This window comes from Odocoileus virginianus, chromosome 34 (genome assembly GCF_023699985.2).
Source record: "Odocoileus virginianus isolate 20LAN1187 ecotype Illinois chromosome 34, Ovbor_1.2, whole genome shotgun sequence".
NCBI lineage: Eukaryota > Metazoa > Chordata > Mammalia > Artiodactyla > Cervidae > Odocoileus > Odocoileus virginianus.
The window spans coordinates 15,640,895-15,666,489 of record NC_069707.1 but is presented as its reverse complement, the minus strand read 5'-3'; positions in this window follow the sequence as shown (position 1 = coordinate 15,666,489).

Sequence of the window (25,595 nt, the reverse complement as noted above, 5' to 3'; positions counted from 1 at the left end):
AGAAAGGTATTATGGAGTGTATCAGTCAGGTCCGGCCTAAACAGAGATCATTTATTTACATAAGAGGATTTAAAAAAAGAAATTGGTTGCAAAGTTGATGGGAGCACTGCCAAACCAAAGTAGATGTTGACAGGGGTGATGGTGAAGGTCTCCCCCGAGGGGCCACCTGCAGGAAGCTGGGAACATGGATGGCCTGCCAGGTAGAGACCCCAGAGCTATGCAGCTCAGGACACAGTCTGAGACACACACAGAGAAGTTCCCTGACTCCACCCTTCCTCTGATGCTCCGAACTCCCACCAGTGCTTCTCATTGACTGAGACTTCCTTCTTTTCTCCCTTCCTCCTCCTTCCTTTCTTCCCTGTTTTTTTTTTTTTTTTTTTAATTTTTTTAGAACAGGGAACCCTTTTTTTTCTGGTGCTCACTAATATATCTAGAAAAGAAAAGAGCATGTTTAAAATTAAAAGTAAAAAACTATTGATATATGGTCTTCTTTCTTTACCTCTATAGTATTAATTTCTGAAAGAATAAATATTGAGCTAGTGATCCCAGGAGGCTCATGGTCTTAGGCTCAGACTATTAACTATTGAAACAAAAAAGGACCATATCAAGCATGTGAGCTTCAATGATTCAGTTCATAACATTGAAATGAAGAAACTTTCATCAGAAACTCGTGTGCCTAGAAGCTAGTGGACTTCTGATCTTCAATTAGGTATTTAAATGTAATTAAATAAACACTTCTGCAATTTCCTTAATTAAGGTCCAAGGGAGTGAAGTGATTTAACTTATGCCAGTTTTTATCCACTGCATGAATATTTTTTTTTTTATGCTGAAGGTCAAATTCAGAGTTTCATAGCTTAGAGGCAGAAACTAAACCAGAGACAGCGTGAACTCTAGTAGTGACCTATAAAGGTATAAAGGTAAAAATTGTGGGGGAGAAGCTGGAGGAAAATAAAGCTTAAAAGAGGCAGATGTCCACTAATTAAAACTAATACAGGCATGAATATCAAAAGTAATGGATGGTAGCTTTAATTCTTTAAGACTTTGTATCAAAACCCTAGTTTTCAAGGCTACATCCATATTTGAGGCATGTGGTTATTTGTTAACTGCATGAATCTCTTACTTATTGCTTCCAGGTGGCTCAGTGGTTAAAGAATCCACCTGCCACTGCAGGAGATGCAGGAGACACTGGTTTGACCCCTCAGTCAGGGAGATCCCCTGGAGGAGGAGATGGCAGCCCACTCCAATATTCTTGCCTGGAAAGTCCCATGGACAGAGGAGCCTGGTGGGCTACAGTCCATGAGCTCGCAGAGAGTCAGACACGACTGAGCGACTGAGCAGGCGTGCACACAAGGGTATTTGTTAAATGCATGAATCTCTCTTCCTTATTTTTTAATATATCTACTTTCAATAAAGATTGAAGGCAGCTGACACTACTGAGACTTCTTTTTTAAAAAAGCAAACAGAAAATGGGAGCAACAGAGGCAATAACAAAGGCGATTTCTGCGATATTTTGCTTTTCCCACCATTCTTAGGGTCAAATGACCACATTACATTGTTATCTAAACATAAGACCTTTTGACAATAGTCTGGGTATGGAAAGGCTTTTCTAAAGAATATTTCAGTGTTTGCTCTTCATCACAGAAAACTGAAGTCTTTGACAATTTTAATATGATATATGGCATATTACTCATAGAAGAAGCTACATACCACAGTCATTGAGAAAAATGGCTCACTTCAAAATGATGAATTATATTGAAGTATTAAACCAACTCCAAGCCTTACAAACAAATAGGTATGATTTAAAATGCCATTTTCCTTTTTCTAAGCCATATTTCTATGATTGATCATAAAAGTAAACTCGAATACGTGCCAGCCAATTACCAGATCAGTCTTTCTCAAAGTCAAGGTTAGAAGGAGAGATTCTGAGCAGCTCACTGACATTCTTCTAAAACGTATGTGTGAGATTCACTGTTTCTCATTTGGAATTATTAATTTATAAGACGAAGACTTAACAGTGAGGATTCTTTGTCATAGCTGACAATTAAGAAGCAAATACAGATAAAACCGTTGAGCCAACACAGGCCAATCAGGATCGTTAGACTGAAGAAAACCAGCCGTCTCAGGAGCAGACACTTTCTGCCACCCTGAGCAGTCAGAAGCTGCCTATACCAAGAATTAGGAGACAACCTCTGGGCTCTTCCTCTTTGGGGGGTGGGTAATCACTCCTACTGTTTGGTGTTAGAATCAACTGAGATGATTCATATTTTGAAGCTATAAAGTATCATCTATATATGAGATGCAACAGTCACAGTGAAGACAGAAATGATGGCGATTCATTGCAAACTATTCCTACTCCTAAAGAATAACCCAAAGTATATCCCTCTGAAATGGATCCATTTATCATTGGTCTCTATTTGGACAGACAGCAAGTCAAATAAACACCTTGCGGTGGAGTCAAAACAGTTCCCTAATCTCTGAAAATCAAAACTTTTTCCAATGATCTGAAGTCTCAACACACAATAGATCCAATCATGGGCTTCTTGGGGGAAATATAAACAAATGTATAAAACGTATTTTAAACACTCAACAACTACAGTGATAATATGCTAAGATGGTACTTTTCAAAAATCAATCTATAATGTCTAATCTCATAACTTAATCCCAGGGCATAAATTGTTAACTAGACTTGCTCCAAATAAAACATACTAGATTTTTTAAAAAAATCAGAAGTTTGGCATTCTTCATCTAATAAAGAATAAAAATAGAGAAAAGTTTGTAATGTCTTCACAAAGCTCATGTGTCTTTGCTTTGATTTCAAAACTCTATTTTCAGCAGCAAGCATATAACTTCTTCCACACACCCTCTAAAGGTAAAAAGGAGATGTGTATAGAGTATATGCACCTTTCCTGGTGGCCCAGCGGTAAAGAATCCGCCTGCCGATGGAAGAGACTCTGGTTCAATCCCGGAGAAGGAAATGGCAACCCACTCCAGTATTCTTGCCTGGAGAATCCCCTTGACAGAGGAGCCCTGAGGGTTACAGTCCATGGGTCTCTAAGAGTCAGACATGACTTAGCGACTAAACAACAAAAAAAATAGAGTTTATATCAAGTATGGAAATGACTCACTTGACAGATATTTGGATTTATAAAAAATCTCAATCCTCTAGTTCACAAGTTGAAATCCAGAGGGCAACATTCCCCACCTCTCATGGCCTTCACCAGCTGTCACAAACCCACCCTAAAGATCCAGAGCAGTCCTCCACGACAAAGGTCTTCAGACCTTTAGTCAGGTCTATTTACTCTACAAACAGGTCTAAAAAGCATATTCGTTTAATTCCCTAGGATACAGTGAACGAAATAGGAACTTGGAAGGTGACAAAAAACGGAAGAAGCAACATTAAGAAAGATGTGACCATTTACCAGTGAGGCAACAGACAGATAGAAGCCTCAATGCACTTAGCTGCTAGCAACCTGGGGACGGTTAATTATCTAAAGTGCTCACAACTTCAGTAGTGTTTAACAGTATCACTGTTTCAGAGCATATAAACCTCTAGATGAAATTAAAACATTGGAGGACAAAAGAGAATACATTAAAGTTTTATTTTTTCCTGTGGAAAAATTGGCACATGTATAAAGAATATGAAAAAAAATCTTCCATTGATCTTATGACTTAGAAATAATCTTTGGGAACCTTTTATTTCTTCCCATTGCCAACGTGTGTAATAAGTTTGCAGCACTAAGAATGCATATTAGTTCATTTTCTAATGGCTTAGCCTAGCTCTTCAAACAGAACTTAATTGTTGGGACTCCAGCAAGGAGTCCACAAAGCCAAGAGGATTCTGGGTATTCCCTCTCTCCTCTAGTGCTGGGAAGTGAATTGCTGTTCTGGAAGAAATTATATACATCCAGCTAAACAGCCTGAAGTGATTTTTAAATTATGTTTTTTACTGATGTACATTAAACCTGTTGTGATGAAACAGGAAAATCTGTGACCCACCTCATTTAGCCACATCAAAAGGAACTGTGGCATCAGCAGTTTCACATGTATCAAAATGTCCATGTATCTACAGATTTTTGTTTTGAAATATTATTTTGGTAATTTGAAAAATGCAGGCAAGTATTGAGAACATAAAAATACACATGAATCCAGCACCTTGTATTAGTGAGTATTTGCATTGTGTAATTTTGTATTCTTTATTTTAAAATACAAGAAACAAAGCATTAGAAATGCATGTTAAGATCTCATTAGACCCTCTATGGTCTCAAGGTCTCAAGTTTTTCCTTCCTTTTTCTGAGGCAACCATTCTCTGTGGTTCACTTTGAATGGAAGGTATTAATCACCAGCAGGAATCTGTGGATGCCGATAAGGAAATGGATGTTCTCAGTGACACATTATAATAACATTTCATCTCTTTTCTGGGTGAAAGTCATGACTTCATAAAAGGTGACGAGGTGCATAGCCATTGGCTTTCTGGCTCCATAGTAGACTTGACTTGAGTTTCGATGCTTGCTTGGCTAGTTATTAGACATGCGACCCTGAATGGTTTACTTAAATCACACCTTTGCCACAGCTTCCTCATCTCTAGACTGGGAAATAATTGTACCTGACAGGTTTGCTTTAAGGATGAAATTTATCTCATCTCATCTATGTAAAATGCTTAGTACAGATCCTAGCACATAGAAAAGCACAGATCCTAGCACATATCATTACAAGAACTTAGCAGATGAAGGATGATGTATTAGAAAATGAGTTATTAACTAAGCAGAAGGTATAAATGAACAGCTTTTTCCTCCCCCTCGACCATAGTTTAACATAACTAATTAGTGAGATTTTAGCAAGACAGGAGATATTCTCACGTGTTTGGCAAGTGGTCCTATCAAGAAAACTCTAAGCTGGCATTTGAAAAGGAGATTCAGTCCAACTCGATTCAACAAAACTTACTGAATGATGAGTACTTAAAAGAACAATGTGAGTCCAATCTAATAGGAAGACACGTGAACAGGTGTTTGAACTGCATAGTGGTGCTGCCTGTGAGAACAGATGCCATCCAGGAGAGCAGGCTGGATATATGGTTCATAACCATGAATTGATCAAAGACCAACAAAAATGTCTTTCTAATTTGTGATGGGCACAAAACCTGAGAGAGGTAGTGAAGTAGAAAAAGACTCAGGAGTCCAAAAGATTGTCACAATCTTTGGAATTAGATACTAAAATTTGAAAGATGAGATTTAAAAAGGATAGAGTTCTACAAGCTTTGAAAACCAACTGCCCAAGAACAGGGGAGTGAGAGCAGGTCATTCTAAAAAGTTTGAGGGGTTTTAGCTGATTGGCTCAAACACAGTTTGAGCAAACATATGACACAGTTGCAGAAAAGCATGCAGTCTCAGACTACATCATTAGAGGAAGCACAGCATCACAGCCAAATAATGCTCTCACCATATTCCCCACTGTCCAGAGCGTGCTGGGCTTATGCCTCAGTGATGCATGTTTAGAGGGATATAGACCCATTTTAATATCTAGAGGAAGACATCGGAGATGGTGAAGGAATGAAATCCATGACTTTATAGGACAGGTAACAATCTGAAGATAGTTAGCCTGATGAAGAGAAATATTGAGGACAAGGACATGCTGCTGCTGTTAAGTCATTTTAGTCATGTCCAACTCTGTGGGACCCCATAGACGGCAGCCCACGAGGCTCTTCTGTCCCTGGGATTCTCCAGGCAAGAATACTGGAGTGGATTGCCATTTCCTTCTCCAATGCATGCACGCATGCTAAGTCACTTCAGTCGTGAGACCCTATGGACTGCAGCCCTCCAGACTCCTCTGTCCACAGAATTCTCCAAGCAAGAATACTGGAGTGGGTTGCCATTTTCTTCTCCCACAAGGACATGACAGGTGGTCTAATGGAGTTCAAGATTTTTCATGTGGTCTCAAAATTTACATGATGTTACAAGAAGGCAAGCTAGTCTAGAAATTATAAATAAAATGGGAAGCCTTGTGAAGAAAAGAGTTCCCTGTCATTGTATGAGTGAAATGAAATGATTAACTGTCAGGTAAATTGTAGAGAAATTTCTGCAATTCAGACACTGTAGCATCAGTTGAGGAATCTTCTCTATGGCAGTTTTCACTCCAAGACTCTGTGATTCTATAAACGCCCTGGTAGCAGAATACTTAGGTAAACAAGCTGGGTAATTATTCTTGTTTGGGTTAGATGAGGGCCAAGTATGTAGTTGACCTTAATATAGAAACATAAAGTTCTTTTCTATGCCCAAGATCATCTCCTTTGTTTTCTAGTCTGTATTTGCATTAACGTGTGTTGAGTGTGTGCTCAGTCACTTAGTCTTGTCTGATTCTTTGCAACCCCACGGACTGTAGCCTGCCATACTCCTCTGTCCTTGGAGTTCTCCAGGCAAGAACACTGGAGAATATATTTCCTTTTCTAGGGGAGCTTCCTGATCCGAGGATCAAAACTGTGTCTCTTGCACCTCCTGCATTGGCAGGCAGATTCCTTACCATTGCACCACCTGAAATACTCACTCTTAAAAATCAATGATCACTTCACACCCTGTAGGATGGCAATAATAATAATGGTAATTTTAAAACAGAAAATTACTAGTCTTAGTGAGGATACAGAGAAATTAGAACACTCATACATTTTTGTTGAAACTGTAAAAATGGTACAGCCACAGTGAAAAGCAGCTTTGTAGTTCTTCAAAGAGTTAAACATACAATTACCACGTGACCCATCAATTCCACTCATAGATATAAATATACACTCAAGGGCATTGAAAATGTATATTTATATAAAAATTTGTATATGAATGTTCATAGCAGCATTATTCACAATAAAACCAACAGTAGAAATAATCCAGATGTCCATTAACTACTGAATGTATGAAAAATGATGTGTTATATACTCATACAATGGACTATAATGCTATAAAATGGATGAAATTTGAATGTGCTAAGCCAAGAAGCTAAATACCAAAGACCTCTTACTATATGCTACCATTTACACAGAGTATATAGAATAGGCAAATCTGTAGAGATAAAAAGTAGATTGATTACTGGTTGCCAGAGGCTGGTATGAGAAGAGGGAACAGGGAGTGAAGTATGGGGTGTGCGGTTTTTCTGGGGAGTAATGGAAATGTTCTAAGATTGGTTTGATGTGATGGTTGCACAAGTTTGTGAATGAAAAATAAAACTTTGAACTATATACTTGAAAATGGTAAATTTTATGTTATATGAATTATGTCTCAACGACAACAAAACAGTAAATAAACCAACAAACATCATCAACTATTTAAAATATTCTAGTTTCGTGTTTTAAAAATCCATGTTTTAAAAATTTGGCACGTTTCCACTTTTCCAATGTTTCCAAAAGTTGCTGAGATATTTTCCCCAGTCTTGCTTCTTTCTCATGTCGGCTATTTTACCTTTCTGTATATTTCTATGCTTTTGTAGATTCCATATAAAATGTGCAATCATTTCAAAGCAACTTGCAAAAAAAAACTCTGGATATTTTCTATTTTCTCTTCCCTGAGTTCCTTCTGACTGTTTCCTTGTGGGTGGTACAGTTGAGAGTGTTTAAGTAGCTGATCAGAGAATTGCGCAGAAGTAGGGAAATTTGAGGGCTGGGGACAACTTTAGGTGGATATTGATGACATTCAGAACACAAGTCAGAGAGAGCAGGAGACCCCAAGTAAATAGCGAATCAGATACAGAACGAAGTAAGTCAGAAAGAGAAAAACACATACCATATATTAATACATACGTGCAGAATCTAGAAATCCTATTTGCAAAGCAGAAGTAGAGATACAGACATAGAGGAAAAAAATACGGACACCAAGGGAGAATGTAGGGGGTGGGATGAATTGGGAGATTGGGATTGACATATATGTGCTAGTATGTATAAAAGTATAAAATAAATAACTAATGAGAACCCACTGTATATGTATATGAGAACCTACATATATATGCTAGTATGTATAAAAGTATAAAATAGATAACTAATGAGAACCATAGGGAATGCTTTCCAGTGCTCTGGGGTGACCTAAATTGGAAGGCAATCCAGAAAAGAGATATATATACACATATAGCTGATTCACTTTGGTGTACAGTAGAAACTAATATAGTTTTGTAACATAGCATTGTAAAGCAACCATATGCCAATAAAAATTTAATTTAAAAAATGGTTTAAAGAAAGAGAGAGTCAGAGTTGGTGTGGGAAGGCTTCACATTTAGAGCAAATATTTGCAAAAAAAAAAAAACAAATCACAATTTCAGAGCAAGAGATTTGGTAGGTCAAGCTTATTGCTTTATGGCAAACATCAGCCTTGGGTTATTTGAAGGATGGCTACTGAGTTTAGGGATTCGTCTTCTCTATCTTTATTAGCTGCCTCTAGTACTATCACTACCTCTTAGTACCTTGAAAACAGAAGGGAAAAGTCTGTAACTGCTTTGGAAGGCAGGAACCATCTGCAGAGCTGGTAGGTGTCTTTGGTGTCCAGAGACATCATTGGATGGATGCCTTGGATGGATGTCCATCAATGGATGGACATTGAATGGGTGCCTTTAGATGAAGAAACCAGGCATTTGCATGAAGTTCTTAAGTTTTCACTCACCATTGGCTTACATAATTTGGAAATACCCTACATGTGGTTGCCACAGAAACACTTTTTCAATCCCCTTTCATTGCAGTTGATGGGAAATTCAAAGCATCTTGCTGAACTGAATCCATTTCCAAGTGAAGGTAGGTATTGTGACTCCACCAGATGGCGCACGCGTGCTAGACCAGGACTTCATATAGATAAGGACAAAGACTCACCAATGCAATCAGATACTATCTTTTCTCTCTCCGCGGGCAACCCCCGAATTTTCCTGTGTGTTCGTAATTTATGTTTCCAGATCATGTAAGTACAGATGTGCTAGAGTTAGTCACCCGAATCAACTGTTCAGTGTCTAAGGCGAGGCTGTAAAAATGATCACTCTCCTTTGTCTTCAGTTCAAGTATTCTGACTGTTCCTTTGCCACACATTGTTTTACTTTTCATCCACTTACATCAGTGATCTGGGTCTCTTTTCTTTCATACACACACTGATGGAGAGGAAAACTATGCTCTTGAACGTTCTGGAAATTGTCTTGTATCAATTCCCCAACCCTCTTAAAGATGCCACTCATTTTATTTTGCATGTAAGGGGCTCAGCTTTTGGAAAGATGTTAGAGAAATGTCCCAAGATACAAAACAAATGATTGTTCTCTTTATTCAGCTTTATTTGCCTTAGCCTTTTGAAAAAAGAGGAAGTGGGGAGAAGAGGAAATATTCACAGTCTGGAGCTGAACCAGCGAGACCAGCTATGTTACGAGCCTGTGATCACTGAGATTTGCCATCTCCCAGTCTAACCCTTGCGCCAGCCAGCACCCCCTCTAAAGCGAGACACAGGCCCCCAGAGGAAAAGTTTGGTAGGACAGCATGTGGAATAAGTCCAGAGCCAATAAAGGGAACTAACAGAGAGACTTAGAGGCCGGAAGAGAGAAATTAGAGTTAGCTAGTCTGACATCACCAAGCCACAAATGTGGCCACAAAGAGGCTACCTGTGTGGCAGTGGAAAGCTGGACAGCTTGGGGGCTGGCAGGCCCACCTCTTGGCTGGGGCCCTGCTGCTGAGCCAAGAAAGGGAAGGAGAGGCCCCTGGAGGTGTTGGTGGCCCCTGGAGTAGGTGGTGTGAAGGGACAGTAGACTCAAGAGGGTCAAAGATGGATGGAATAAAGGGGACACGCTGACCGTGCTTTCCTCAATTCTCTTGTGGAGCTCGGTTTCCACGAGGAAAAGACAAAAAATCATAGTCTAAATCTCAAAACAAGGGTGTGATCTAGTTCTTTATAGAGCAGGATTGAGAAACAGTCCTTGATTATGCAGACAACATTTTAGGAACTGTTAGTATTTATAAGTCTGTTATAAAAGTTTTCAGAGCCGACCTTTAATTCTAGAAGTATATGGTTAAAGTTTTGTTTTGTTTTTATTGGTTCGGTCCTTGGGATATAAAAAGAACTTTGTGGTCCTCTGACATTTATGAAGAAGTAGAGTTATTTCAATTTTTGAATATACTGGATCAATTTGTATACAGGATATCATTTTTAATAACCCCTATTTACTTTTATTTTTAATCCCTACTTTCCTTTTTTTAATCCAGATGTCATGTCATATGTTGTGACATTATATAATACATTTGTACTTCATAAGCTATAACCCAGAAGGCAACACTTTTTCCCCCTAAAGGCCTTCAACAGCTGTTACAAACCCATCATAAAGATCCAGAACAGTCTGGGGCTTTGGTGCTGTTATTAGTTTAAAAATGAAATATATTATGAGAAAGCACAAATATGAAAGAAAGGAGGCAGAGATTCAGTTTTGTAAAAATTCAATTCAATTCTAGGATAGCAAAGATTTACATAAGATTTATACTTTGCATGAGTCATAACAAGCAGTGCTGGCTCCACTAACAAAGACCTGAAAGTTTCAGTGGTTTAACAAAGCAGAGGTTTATTTCTCACTTTCTTCACAGCTTAACATGAGTCTCTCAGGAGAAAGGGAGGGAGCCTGGCTCCAGGCATTCAGGGATCCAGTTGGTGGGCTGCCATTTTTTAGTGCTTTGGTTTCCTCTATCAGTGCTTTGCATTCAATCAGCAGCCAGGAGAGGAGGAGGATGGGTAAATCCTATTTCATTTAACTGCCTCAGTGTGGAGGTAACGTACACCACTTCTGCTTACCTTCCATCAATAAGAACTAGTTTCAGGAATCCTGCCAGGAAGAGAAGAACTTGGATATTGATGTAAAATAGTCCAGTGTTTACCACACAAGCGTGTCTGTGTGCCAAGTTGCGTCAGTCATGTCCAACTCTTTGCAACCCCATGGACTATAGCCCATCAGGCTCCTCTGTCCAGGGGATTCTCCAGGCAAGAGTACTGAGGTGGGTAGCTGTTCCCTTATCCAGGGAATCTTCCCAATCCAAGGATTAAACTCAGGTCTCCCACATTGCAGGAGGATTCTTTACCACCTGAGTCACCAGGGAAGCCCATTTACTATACATACACACCAGCAATATAGATTTTCATAAGATATAAAACTATTGTTAAAACTATTTGTTTCAGGGTGAGAAATGTCATGTTCCACTCCCCCAAACCCAGTCCACTCATACCAGACCCAGTCAGCCACAAGCAAAAGCTAGCCCTGGGAAATAGCTTCCTGTTTTTTAGCATTTGTCTAGATTAAGGAATCTTGATGAAGTTTGTATCAAGGAAGTTTTTCTATAAAACAGCATACATAATTTTTTTTAAGTTGTTTTAATCTAGCCCTTAAGAAAACAGGCTCTAAGTCCTTTGTTACCATGTCCAGCATACAAGATGGCACCAGTGATTCCTGCCTCCTGAGAGTTACACTCTGGTACCATTTCCTGCCATGCTGGGATGGGGCTGACTTGGGTAACCACAGACATTGTGAAAATGAAAGAATGTGACATTGAGGTCCATTGCAGCTTCCATCTTGTCTCTTGGAGCAATCCAACTGCCATGTTGTTAAGGACATCCAAGAAGCCCCGGTGGAGGAAGCTACCAGGCATGGAGCTGCGTGCTTGTGGTGAATGGGTGAAAAAAAATCCCTTGTGAAGAAGAAAGATCCTAAGCAACATGATGGATTCAGATGCTCATGAAAAGAGGCCACCAATCCTAACATCTTCAAAATCAGATCTATCACACCATATTACAAACACTGGTAAAATGAAGCAGTAAAAAAAAACAAACAACAACAACAAAAAGCATGGAGAGATCCACCTGAGGAGGAAAGGAGGTCTGCTAACCACCAGCACCGACTTGTGGACCACTGGGTATACCATTGTGAATCAAATCCTCCAACTCCAGTTGGGACTTCAGGTGATCACAGCCTTGGTTGACCTCTTGGCCATCATCTTCTGAGAGAGCCACAGACAGGACCATTCAGCTAAGTGAAGCGAAAGTGAAAGTCACTCAGTTGTGTCTGACTCTTTATGACCCCATGGACTGTAGCCTACCAGGCTCCTCTGTCCATGGAATTCTCCAGGCCAGAATACTGGAGTGGGTAGCCATTCCCTTCTCCAGGAGATCTTCCCAACCTAGGAGTTGAACTGGGGTCTCTTGCACTGCAGGCAGATTCTTTACCAGCTGAACTATGAGCTAAGCCACTCTCCAATTCCTGATCTATAGCAATGGAGTGAGATAATAAATGGTTATTTTTATTTTGAACCTCTAAATTTAGGAGCAATTTGTTCTGTATCAATAGCTAACTAAAATGCAGATCCCCAAGCTTCCCTGGCCATTCTGAGCTGTAGACTTGAGATGAGGCTGGTGATTCTGAGGCAGAAGGGCACCTTTGGCTCTCAGGAGAGTTCAGTGGCAGGGAAATGCCCTCCCCTTCACAGGCCCCATGTTTTGAGAGTCCCTCTCCTTTCCAGAGCTCTCATATGTTCCAAGTACATGGCGCTTCTTTTTTTCCCATAATCACTGCTTCCTTCTGTCTGGATCAAGTAACTGTCTGGTTCACAGTGTAGGCTATACACTGCTTTCTTATTTACAGTGGTTTTTCTCCCTGCATGTGTGTGTGCTAAGTCACTTCACTCATGTCCAACTCTTTGCAACTGCATGGACTGTAGCCCACCGGGCTCCTCTGTCCATGGGATTCTCCAGGCATGGTTACTGGAGTGGGTTGTCATGCCCTCCTCCAGGGGATCTTCCCGACCAGGGAATCAAACCCATCTCTCAGGTCTCCTGCATTGGCCAGTGAGTTCTTTACCCCACTAGTGCCACCTGGGTAGCCCATTGCCCTGCAAGGCCCAGGCAAACCAGGGGAGATGGCTCAGACACCACCCCAGAATGCCCAGCTCCACCCAGGGGCCACTCAGAGCCTAGGCCCTGACCCAGCTGGGGGTACAGGGCTGGGCCTGGAGCTCAGGAGCAGGCAGGCTCCAGCTCTGCCCTGGGGGACTGAGCTGTTAGCAGGAAGTCAGGGACAAAAGCAGGTCATTGCCAATTGCTTTGGGTATGGAGCTGCATCTCAATGGCAGGGCACTTGACCGGAAGATCCCATGGGAAGAGATGAAAAAATGTGAACTGGTCCCACAGGAGCACAGACAAAGAATTTTTTTTTTTTTTTGCCAAACGTGCCCAACATTCAGAGAAGTTTCCTGAAGACACTACCTGACATGGCTGTGAAGAGCTAATACTAGTCTAGATCAAGGAATTATCAAACTACATACCGTGAGCCAAATTCAGACAGCTCCTGGTTTTCACACAACCCATGACCTGAGAGAAATTTTTACATTTTTAAATGATTGGGGGGAAAATCAAGAGAAGAAAACTATCTTACAATATGTGAACATGATATGAAATTCCAGATCTTCATGTCTCAAAATCAAGTTTTGGTGGAACCCAGAATGCTTAATTATGTATTGTGTATGACTGTTTCCATGTTGTGTTGCCCCCATAGAGACCTTGTGGCAGGCAAATCCTCAAATGTTTACTCTCAAGCCCTTGAGAGTGACCTTCTTCTGAGCAGAAAGTGCTGACTTCCTTCCCAGATAGAAGGGACACTGTGGGAGAGGCTCCAGGTGAGAAAATCCATGGTGTACATGGAGAGCTGCCCGTTGTGGGTAGTGTGATCTGGGCATGGAGGTGAGGAAGAGAGAGGAGGAAATGAGGCCAGGGTCACATCATGGAGTGGTCAAGGCTTTCACTTAGACAGTGCCATGCATGGAATGGGGAGGAAGCTTTGAACCAGGAAGATGTGGCAATGGGAACCAAGGTCCAGGTGGGGACGGTGCAAGTCAGTCATGGAACAGACTGAGACTGGCACCTAAAGGTGGAAGAAGAGTACAGAAAGCAGGGAAAAGGAGCCAAGAAGGATGAAGGAAACCCACCCACTAGGTAATTTTGCAGAACAGCAACCGCAATAACCCAGGCATTACTGTCAAGTCATCACTGCCCCTTCAGATGCTTGAAAGTGAAAGCAAAAGCGTCTCTTTGTGACCCCATACACTATACAGTCCATGGAATTCTCTAGGCCAGAATACTGGAGTGGGCAGCCATTCCCTTCTCCAGGGGATCTTCCCAATCCAGGGGTCAAACCCAAGTCTCCGTCATTGCAGGCAGATTCTTTACCATCTGAGTCACCAGGGAAACCCAAGAATACTGGAGTGGGTAGCCTATCCCTTCGCCAGGGGATCTTCCTGACCCAGGAATCAAACCAGGGTCTCCCACATTGCAGGAGGATTCTTTACCAGCTGAGCTACCAGGGAAGCCCCTCAGATGCTTAGTTGAAATGAATAAAGGGCTTGTCTTCATTATTTATTTTCCAAGTCTGTAATGAGTCTCTCCAGTGGGAAGTTACCCTTTTGCATGTTCTCAGATCAGGGACTTGAAGATACGATAATGTACCCAAAGGCACTTTATAATCAGTAGGAACCTACATCAATGTCAGCTGCTATTGATCAGTTGAGCCTAGATTAGAGCCAGGTCACAGAGGGACAGTTCAGATGGTTAAATATTGTCTTTCCTTCAATATTTCTCACCACTGGCAGTTCAGCCTAAAGGTGCTTATTCTCCATTCATCTTGTGTTGCTCTTTGAGTGACCCTCAGGAGGTAGTCGAGTCTACGAGTTATCAGTTTGGCAAACAGGCTAATCACCTCTTGCCATTTGTCTCTGTTGGAGAAGGACCAGCATAACCATCATCCACAAGACGAACTGCCTTGATAATTATACCGAATATTTGGGGTGGGGGAGGTTAAAGATCCAGGGCTAATCTAATCTCTCTTTGGTAATTTGTCATTTAGATGATCTTCCTGTAAAAGGTGAAGGACAAAAACTGTGGGAGGAGGGCAAGAAAAGATGGTGTGCTTCAGAGAATCTTTTTAACCTCAAGGACACCCGAGGAGCATTGAGTCTCAGGCATTAAACAAGCAAAATGACTCGGAAACCATTGGAGATGCTTTCTCAGCGTTATTTTGCCTTTATTTACCTTTGGGGGAGGGGGGGAAATGAAGTCAGAATTATTTTTAAATAAGAAAGATGCTAAAAACAAACCCATTAAAAGGCACAAATTAAATATTCATATGCACAATCCCACATCCTTAACAGGCACTCTTCCAGGAGGAGGTGGGCTGCCTGCCTCTTCTTTAAGGGACATTCATCTCCCTCAGAGCCACCTGCTGATGGCCACCTCCCGTCCTCTCTCCATACCCGCATTGCAAGTCAACAGTCCTTTGAATCTCTTCACTGCCTACCATGTTCTTTTTGGGGGGCGGTTTCCTTTTTAAACCATTGCCACAAGCGCAAACAAACTTAAGATGGCTGAACTGGCCACTTTTCCCTAAAGAGCAAATTCTCACCGTTTATTTCTGGGAAGAAGGCAGGCATCAGAAAAGCAGGCTTGGGGACAGTGAACATAAAGCAAAGGGTGTGTTGTGAATTGATGAGGGAATGTGATATTTCCACTGGCCATTAAACCAGTGACATCAGACCCACTCCCATGACTCTTCCAGCCACGATTAAAAGAGGTGAAAGATGGTTTCTAGAAGTTTGGTCTACTGTGGAAGAGGGTTTCAGTCACCAAAGTAGATGCCAAGAATACACATGGATTAACAAACAATTAGGGAACAAAAAATACCAAAGGACTATTTAGAACCTCTCTCTTTCTTATAGGGACCTGAAAGTAGGGTCAGTTACATGATTTTTGGGGCCCAGTACAAACTGAAAAATGCAGGCCTCTGTTCAATGATTATTAAGAATTCCAAGACTCCTAGCGCAGGAGCAGTCTCTTTCGGAGTGCAGGCCCTGGGTAACCGAACAGGCGGCATGCCCGTTGAGGGTTTAAGGCAGTTTCCAAAATGTGTCTAATTTACTCCGAGAGAGTTAATTCACTCACTAAGAATTTGTCTTATAGAGCAAGATTAAACAGCCCTGGAATAATTTTTCTATAATCCTGCAAAGGAATGAATTTTCCTCTAACATATATATTGAACTGGCACAAGTGGACTTTCGCCTGTGAGATGCTTATGCTGGGGAAGAGCTGTCCAGGCCTGCCTGAGTACCACACACGTGTCTGCAAATGTCCCCAGGCTGGCAAGATTTAACACACTTTGGAATTGTGTCACTTTCGTATTAAAAAAAATTAAAAATCTTTGATATAATGGGTTTTGAAAATACACTTAGATATTTCCAAATCCCATTTCCTTTGTTGCTTTCTCCTTTAATAGAAATGTGCTCACTGCCCTCTGCTATTATACTCAAAAGTGTGGTCTCTTTAAGTGCTTTATTGAAAAACTGTCTCACTGATGTTATGTGACAAGTTAGTAGGAAAAGCAATTAGTGATTTGAGGTATAAGGCAAAGGGTCAGTTGATGACAGAAATCGTTCAAGTTTTGAGAGCCAAAGCGAAAGTGGGATCAGATTAAAGGATGTAGCAGCCCTAGACGTAGTAGAGGAACCTGCGGAGACATCTTCCACAAGAGACAGAAAAACCAAAGAGGTCTTGGTAAAGGCCGGAGCAGGAGGGTCCTGGAGCACCTGAACACGGGTTAAGCGGAGGTACTAGGTGGGCAAAGAGGCTGATCACTCCTCGTCACTCTCCAAGTTCCCACATCTATCTCTACTCCCGAGCCAGGTAATGAGAACACAGATAGGCGCCTGGCAATGACCACATTGATAGGCGCGCCAGGCAAAAACCGCCCTCAGGATGGAGTAAGGCGGACGTACGACGAGAGGATGAGCCAAAGCTCACGAGAACATCGAAGGAAGTTGCCCGAGTGGGTGGTGCCTCCTCACATTTCATTGGTTGAAGTCGTTCATGTGGCCACGCCCAAAACCGCAGGGGAAGGACACTTTGCCTCAGCGAGTACACTAAGTGGTCATGTAGCAAAACGGGAAAAGAATAGAGAACAATCCATCTTGATGATCAGGGAGGCAGGAACGTTCCCATCAGAGATTCCCCCTTCTTTCCCCAACTTATTTTCACAAACTTGGACATGAATGTGGCCCATATAAGCCCAGCAGTGGGAGAAGGGGCAGGAGGGCCTCCGGTTGGGGTGCGTATCTCTGGGCTTGGAAGAGATGAAGCCACGTGGTGAAGCTGAAGGCGCCATTTTGGTGGGTTCTCATCTCCAGCCGCAGTTCCTGCAGCTGCAGTTAGACTGTGAACACCGCGCCCGAAAGACCTGTTCTATTGCTCAGAACAGTGAAGGGCAAGAGAAGGGTCTCCTTCTTGACACACCGCATCCTGGTGAGGCACTAGAGGTAGCCGCAGGACCAGCCCCAAGGGCACAATGAGCGAGGATGTCTGGGGACAGGCTGGAGCCTCCGGGAGTCTGGAGTGTGAGGCGTTCATGGTCATCCAACCCTCAGACACATGAAGGTGGGTCTGGACTTTGACCTGGCTCCTGGAGTCAGAGTGGAAATAGGCCTGGGTGAAGAAGGTCCTTTTTCGCTCATAGAGCTGAGGTGTCGGGTGGATTTTAAGATGAAGTTTGGCCACAGAGAAGATGCAAGGGAGTTGGAGAGGTGTAGCTTGCAAATATCCCGGGAGTGAAGAGCCCTGGGGCAGGAAGGTGCTTTTGGAACTTCTGTGCCAAGCCCAGGGGTGAAGAGGCAGCTGTGTGGGGCACGCAACCCATTGGGACAATGACTCCATTTACCCATGAGAATCATAGGATTTGTTAAGAATCAATAAAAGGGCAACTTCTGCAATGCTGTTAGGATTATGCAATCCACTCAGTTGGATTATTTTTAACTAGATGACCAGTTGATGCCCTGGTCCCTTAATCAATAATGTTTGGATAAAAGGGTTTCTACCTTACGAATTAAGAACCAGGATCTATGGCTCTAAAATTTTTTTCCAAAGAGCAGATAACCAATTTATGTATGTGCCTGGTGCCTTTAAATATGTGCATTAAGCTGTGCAGAGTTAGGGGATTCCTGCAGTCCTGTCCTTGTGGACTGTCTTGCAGGAAGAGGTCACGGCTTCAACAGTGACAAGAAGAATGGTTGCTGCTCCAGCCTTGTGCTGTTACCGTGTTGCTCAGCCAGCTGCTAGGGGTGCAAGGTTGGGTGAAGGGACTGGCCCTGCCCAGATTCCTGCCCCGCATTGGCCCCACCAGCCACGATGCAGAGGGAGATAATGCAGAGTGAATCAGGGGTTATCAAGCTACCCAGGCCTACCTGGTAAGTAATGCTTATGTACGCATGACATCTGGCTCTCCCACCTTGGTCATCCCCACTCCCTTCTGAGCACTGATGTGCAAAAGGCTAGTTCTTTCATCCTGGATTTTTTTTTTTCTACAAAAAATATAGAAAAGAAGGAGGAGGGAACAGTACGTATATGATATGTTGGTTCTTTGGGATATATGATAAAAGTTGACAATTTTGAAAATGTTTAAAGAGAGATGAGGGTCATGGGATTTTTACAGCGATCCCCGAGAGTAGGTTTCTCATCTTCCTCCCCGAGGCTGTGTTCTGGGGAGGCTTCAGCCTCAGTCCTGTGGAAGGAGGGGCTCTGCTGCATAATTTCTGATGGTGCCCACCACCCCCCCCAGCTCTAGACTCCTCCGAGTCTACACTTCTGGCCCTCTTTCCATAATGGAACACTTTTTTTTTTTTGGTTGGGTTTTCAATCTGTTCCTGAATCAGTTCAGTTCAGTGGCTCAGTCAGGTCTGACTCTTTGCAACCCTATGGACTGCAGCACGCCAGGCTTCCCTGTCCATCACCAACTCCCGGAGTTTACTCAAACTCATGTCTATTGAATCAGTGATGCCATCTAACCATCTCATCCTCTGTCGTTCCCTTCTCCTCTTACCTTCAATCTTTCCCAGCATCGAGGTCTTTTCAAATGAGTCAGTTCTTCACATCAGGTGGCCAAAGTATTGGACTTTCAGCTTCAGCATCAGTCCTTCCAATGAATATTCAGGACTGATTTCCTTTCAGATGGACTGGTTGGATCTCCTTGCAGTCCAAGGGACTCTCAACAGTCTTCTCCAAAATCAACGTTCAAAAGCATCAATTCTTCAGCACTCAGCTTTCTTTATAGTCCAACTCTCACATCCATACATGACTACTGGAAAAACCAAAGCTCTGACGACAGACCTTTGTTGGCAAAGTAATGTCTCTGCTTTTTAATATGCTGTCTAGGTTGGTCATAGCTTTTCTTCCAAGGAGCAAGCATCTTTTAATTTCATGGCTGCAGTCATGATCTGCAGTGATTTTGGAGCCCCCCAAAATAAAGTCTGTCAATGTTTCCACTGTTTCCCCATCTATTTTCCATGAAGTGATGGGACCAGATGCCATGATCTTAGTTTTCTGATTGTTGAGTTTTAAGCCAACTTTTTCACTCTCCTCTTTCATGGTCATCAAGAGGCTTGTTAGTTCTTCTTTGCTTTCTGCCATAATAAGACTTAGGTTTATTCTAATGGAACCAAAAGTGAGAAAGGCATTTCACTTATTTGTCTTTCATTCAACCATGTTCATATAAAAGGTGTGGAGCTGGTGGGTTTGGGGGGGCATGCACACCCCATGGTGGCCCTTTGGTGGAGGTTACTATCACATGTCCAAGAGCCTTTTCCCTCCAAACCTGCTTGTGTCACTAGGGCTTGCTTCCTTATCCACAGGAGGACAGGACTTCCTAAAGCTGTAACTCACCTGCAATGCAATTGCAGGATCTTTAGGGCTCTGCTTTCCTATCCCGAAGTGTAATGCACAGCTAGAATTTTCCCTTTTAGAAGAAGATAACCCAGCAATCCCACTTCTGGGCATACACACCAAGGAAACCAGATCTGAAAGAGACACATGCACCCCAATGTTCATCGCAGCACTGTTTATAATAGCCAGGACATGGAAGCAACCCAGATGCCCATCAGCAGACGAATGGATGAGGAAGCTGTGGTACATATACACCATGGAATATTACTCAGCCATTAAAAAGAATTCATTTGAATCAGTTCTAATGAGATGGATGAAACTGGAGCCCATTATACAGAGCGAAGTAAGCCAGAAAGATAAAGACCATTACAGTATACTAACACATATATATGGACTTTAGAAAGATGGTAACGATAACCCTATATTCAAAACAGAAAAAGAGACTCAGATGTATGGAACAGACTTGTGGACTCTGGGAGAAGGCGAGGGTGGGATGTTTCAGGAGAACAGCATTGAAACATGTATATTATCTAGGGTGAAACAGATCACCAGCCTTGGTTGGGTGCATGAGACAAGTGCTTGGACCTGGTGCACTGGGAAGACCCAAATCTATAGCCTAACTTTATGTTTCGGCACTGTATTTAACTCAGATTTCTACCTCAAACTGAATTTAGAAAAGAAAATATTCAAACCACATAAAATCTGGTTTGTTGACAACAACAATGTTGAAATGAATCCAACTCTTGTTTTACCTTAGGCCCTGTCACAAGAAACATGAAGTGGTTCAAAATCAAAACCTGCAGCCAGGAGGGGTGATGAACAAATAGCTTTATTCAGGAAAACTTTATTCAGTGTTCTGATTTCTGTCTCCAATGGGATTCATTGTTTAGTTGGCACCCAACCTGGAAGATACCCACCAATAGGAGAGGCATTTAAGAGTGCCTTACCCTGGACTGTGGTACAAACAGAACAAGAGGAAACTGGTTCAAGAAAGCAGCCGCTCAATATGGATGGCCCTAGAGATTGTCATACTGAATGAAGTAAGTCAAACAGAGAAGGATAAGTATCAAAGGGCATCCCTTATATGTGGAATCTAAAAAGAAATGATATAAATGAACTTACAAAATGGAAAGAGACTCAGAGAACGAATTTATGGTTGCTGGGGTGAAGGATGAAGGGAAAGGATAGTTAGGGAGGTTGGGATGCACATGTGCATACTGCTGTATTTACAATGGATGGCCAACAAGGGCTTACTGTATAGCACAGGGAATCCTGTTTAATGTTATGTGGCAGCCTGGATGGGAGGAGAGTTTGAGGGAGAATGGATACATGTATATGTATGGCTGAATCCCTTTGCTCTTCACCTGAGGCTATCACAACATTGTTAATCAGCATTACCCCAATACAAAATAAAAAGTTAAAAAAACAAACAAAAGCAGCTGCTTAAATTAGAGGGGACAATTGAAGGATCAACCCTTGTAAAAGACACCTGTCTCTTAGAGGTAGTTTCTGCTTGCTTTACAGCAGAATTTCTTAAAAGAATCATCCATATGTTTCCAGCGCTCCATCTCTCATTCACTTCTCAACCCCATCAGATTTTCACCTGCACCTCTCCATGGACATGAGCCTTGAAGTCTTCTGTACCATTTTTATCTGACCAGGTTCAGTGGACAGTTCTCCGTTGACATTCACTTGATCTCTTAGCAGCATCAAACCAGGTAAGTACATCTCCTTAAACACCTGCCTTCCAGGCCACCACACTTACCTTATTTTCCTTTGACCTCTCTGGTCTCTTCTTCCTAGTCATTGTTGGAATGCTCTCGAACTCAGTCCTCAGCCTTCCCAAGGCTGTTCAACCATTGCCATGGGTTTACATGTCACATGTGTACTAGTGGTTTTCAAGCTTGTATCTGTAATTCTTCCTTGACCTTAGGTAACTGCCAACTTGACTTCACTTCTTGGATGTCTAACAGGCATCTTGAGTTGAATATGGCAGATTCCCTTCCTCATAGCCATCCTTACCCCAGCCTCCTCCATGTCCCTGCAGCACAGACATTACCCTCAAAAGGGATTAAGAGGGATGTGAAGCCTTTTATGGAACTTTGTGTGTAGATGTCCTGAAATTTCCATTTCATTGCTAGTAAGAGAGTCAAAAGGTAGTCTATTTCAGAAGAAAGAGTTATTCTTAATTTTAGAAAGTTCTGGAATATAGATGCCTGATTAGCATATAATGAACGAATGAGAAGTAGGGAACTTAAATAGCCACCGACGGGAGTCAGAGCCTTGTATATCTGGGTGGAGATTTACCAAAATGTCAGTTTTCAGAAATTTAAGAACCTCTCTGTCTGGTCTGGTGCTCTGGATACTTCTCTGCCTAAACACACACATCAACAGCTGGTGTGTTAAAGTATGATATTGAATTGCTGCTGCTGCTGCTAAGTCGCTTCAGTCGTGTCCGACTCTGTGCGACCCCATAGATGGCAGCCCACAAGGTTCCCCCACCCCTGGGATTCTCCAGGTAAGAACACTGGAGTGGGTTGCCATTTCCTTCTCCAATGCATGAAAGTGAAAAGTGAAAGTGAAGACGCTCAGTCGTGTCCGACTCTTAGCAACCCCATGGACTGCAGCCTACCAGGCTCCTCCGTCCGTGGGATTTTCCAGGCAAGAGTACTGGAATGGGTTGCCATTGCCTTCTCCGGATATTGAATAGCAGCTTAAGTTTAATATTACAGGTAGATTGCCTTAGGCCTAGCATATACCAGTTTTCCCTGTATCAATTCAAAACCCTTAAAATTGATCACTTGGTTCAGCTGCTTTCCACATGGCTTGAAAGTTACCTCTGATGGATGTTTGGGAAAGAGTGGAGATTGCATGCTGTCGGTTTCCCCCTCCCCATAAAACTGCATAAGAAGGATAAGGCCATATGTGGAAAGATCAATTTATGTCACCTCTAAATAAGACTGAGCGACTTCACTTTCACTTTTCATTTTCATGCATTGGAGAAGGAAATGGCAACCCACTCCAGTGTTCTTGCCTGGAGAATCCTAGGGACAGAGGAGCCTGGTGGGCTGCCATCTATGGAGTCACGCAGAGTCGGACATGACTGAAGTGACTTAGCAGCAGCAAATAAGCTTAAGAAATAACATGGACAGAGCAATGTCAGACAGATATTCTCTTTTTGCTTCTAACATTTCAGTTACTTGTGACCTTGATGTCATCTTCCTTCAGGTCATAATCCTTCTGTTGTTGTTCAGTCACCCAGTCATGTCTGACTCTTTGAGACCCCATGGACTGCAGCATGCCAGACCTCCCTGCCCCTTACCATCTCCCAGAGTTTGCCCAAGTTCATGGGCAATCTTTCATAGTCCTTTTGAACAATCCAAAAACAGATCTTAATGATAAAAATATTGGTGGTCATGGAATGAGGCAGAGAAACCAATAATGAAGGGACAGTGTGAAGTCATTAAAGCATGAAGTCACTGCCTTAAATGAAACTCTTGTTGTATACTAGGGAGCTATAGGTTCCTTTCTGAAACATGAAAAAGGGCTGGTGACCCATGAGTCAGGCTCTGTTGATGATCCGTGAGGGAGGAAGTCAATTGCTCTCCTTTCTTGGGCCCACTTGGGGCCAGTGAGAGGCCAGAACATGACAGGAAGTGATGAAGAAGAGCCAAGGACACGGGCAGCACCCCTAATCTCTACTTACATATATAGTATGTGTGCATGCTTTTGTACTACGTGCATAGTACGTGTACATGTGTGTATATACACTTTCACATTTATGTACCTAGTATATATGTGCACGTGCACATACACATACATATATGTATGTACACACACCATAGTTTTACATTTCAGAGACATTGCAGGATTTCTGAGGACAGTCTGGGAGCAAGTCATCATTTATTCCAAGAAGTGCCACATGTACAGGAGACAACTCAATATATAGTTAAATATCTGCATTATTTAATATTTGCACTTAATTCCATTTGATTGACATTTGATTCCAGTGCCACATTTGATTCCCATTTGGTTGGAGTCACATTGCAATCACATTTGATTCCATTTTGATTGGCATTTGATTCCTTTGCTGTTATTGTGTTTTGTTTTTCCTGAGAATTTGATTTCATTTGATTGGCATTTGTTCCTCTGCTTCTACTGTGTTTTGTTTTTCCTGAGAATTTGATTTCATTTAATTTGCATTTGTTCCTCTGTTCCTATTGTGTTTTCTTTTTCCTGTGAATGTACATTAAGTTGGAGGAACTGTACGTGCATGTGGCCTCCTGAACTCAGGAAAAGAGAAGAATTCAACAGAAGGTCAGTCAAGGAGGAAAATGAGTGGGTGGCACTGGCAAGTGTGGCATGGACTGCTTGCAAGGTCCAGCTGAATTCTGACGATTTCATTTTTGAGAACAGATTCTATTTTAGAGAGTTCTCACCGCAGGATGTCTGGGCCACAGGAGACTGCAGTCCGATCAATACTTTCTCCTCTTATTCTCTTCTGTATTACCTCATTTTAATCATGAGACATCAAGGCAATGGTCATTTCTTTTTTTTTTAATTTTTTTTTAATTGAAGTATTGTTGATTTACAATGTTATGTTAATCTCTACTATACAGCGAAGTGATTCAGTTACACATATATGTGTGTATGTATATATACATCTTTTTTACTATTCTTTTCTATTATGGTTGATCACAAGATATTGAATATAGTTCCCTTTGCTATACGGTAGGGCTTTGATGTTTAACCATTCTGTATATAAAAGCTTACATCTGCTAACCCCAACCTCCCACTCCATCCCTGCCCCAAACCTCTCCCCATTGGCACCCACCAGTCTGTTCTTTATGTCCTTGGTTCTCCTTCTGTTTCATTTGGACACAGAGACAGACATGCAACAGGGGAAAGACAGTGGGAGGAGATGGCTGTGGACAGTCCAAGAAGAGAGGCCTGGGATGGAGGCTCCCTCTCAGCCCTCAGAAAGAACCAACCTGTTGACACCTAGATTTCAGCCGGCCGACCTCCAGAACTGGGAGAGAATCCAGTGCTGGCGCTGGTGCTTAAGCCACTCAGCCTGTGGTCCTTTATCATGGCAGCCCTGGGGCCTGAACGTAGTGTGTTCTGGTCCACATGCTCAGTGAGGACTTGTCCCCCTAATAATGAAAAGAGAGGGCTGTGAGGAGCGGCCTCCCCTCTTGCTGCCTGGCACGTGATGTGTGAAGCCTTGGGACTTGGAGCTCTGGAGCCATCCTGTGATGTGCGAGACTCGCCCTGGACAGAGGCGTCTCATGAGGGCGTCAGAGTAGAGCAAAAGAGCCTGGGGCCTGTAGGACACCAAGCTGACCCAAGGCATCGACTTGCAGACTTGGGCTTTGTGATACAATTACACATCTTTATTGCATGAGATATTGATATTGAGAAACAGTCATTTAATTGCCAACACAATATGATTCTAATCGTTTATCCTTGGATGCCCCCAAAGCTGATCTTTGTATCTTAGTGGTGTAGAGACTACACACAAAAGATATTAAAATCAGACTGGCATATACTTCATTTCCATTTGAATTTTTAAATGAGTCATAGCTAGCTAATCATCACTCAGTCGTATCTGACTATTTGCAACGCCGTGGACTGTACAGTCCATGGAATTCTCCAGTCCAAAATACTGGAGTGTAGCCATTCCCTTTTCCAGGGGATCTTCCAAACCCAGGGACCAAACCCAGGTCTCTCTCCCACATTGCAGGCAGATTCTTTACCAGCTGAGCCACTGGGGAAGCCCAAGAATACTGGAGAGGGTAGCCTATCCCTTCTCCAGGGGATCTTCCTGACCCAGGAATCGAACCAGGGTCTCCTGCATTGCAGGTGGATTCTTTACCAGCTGAG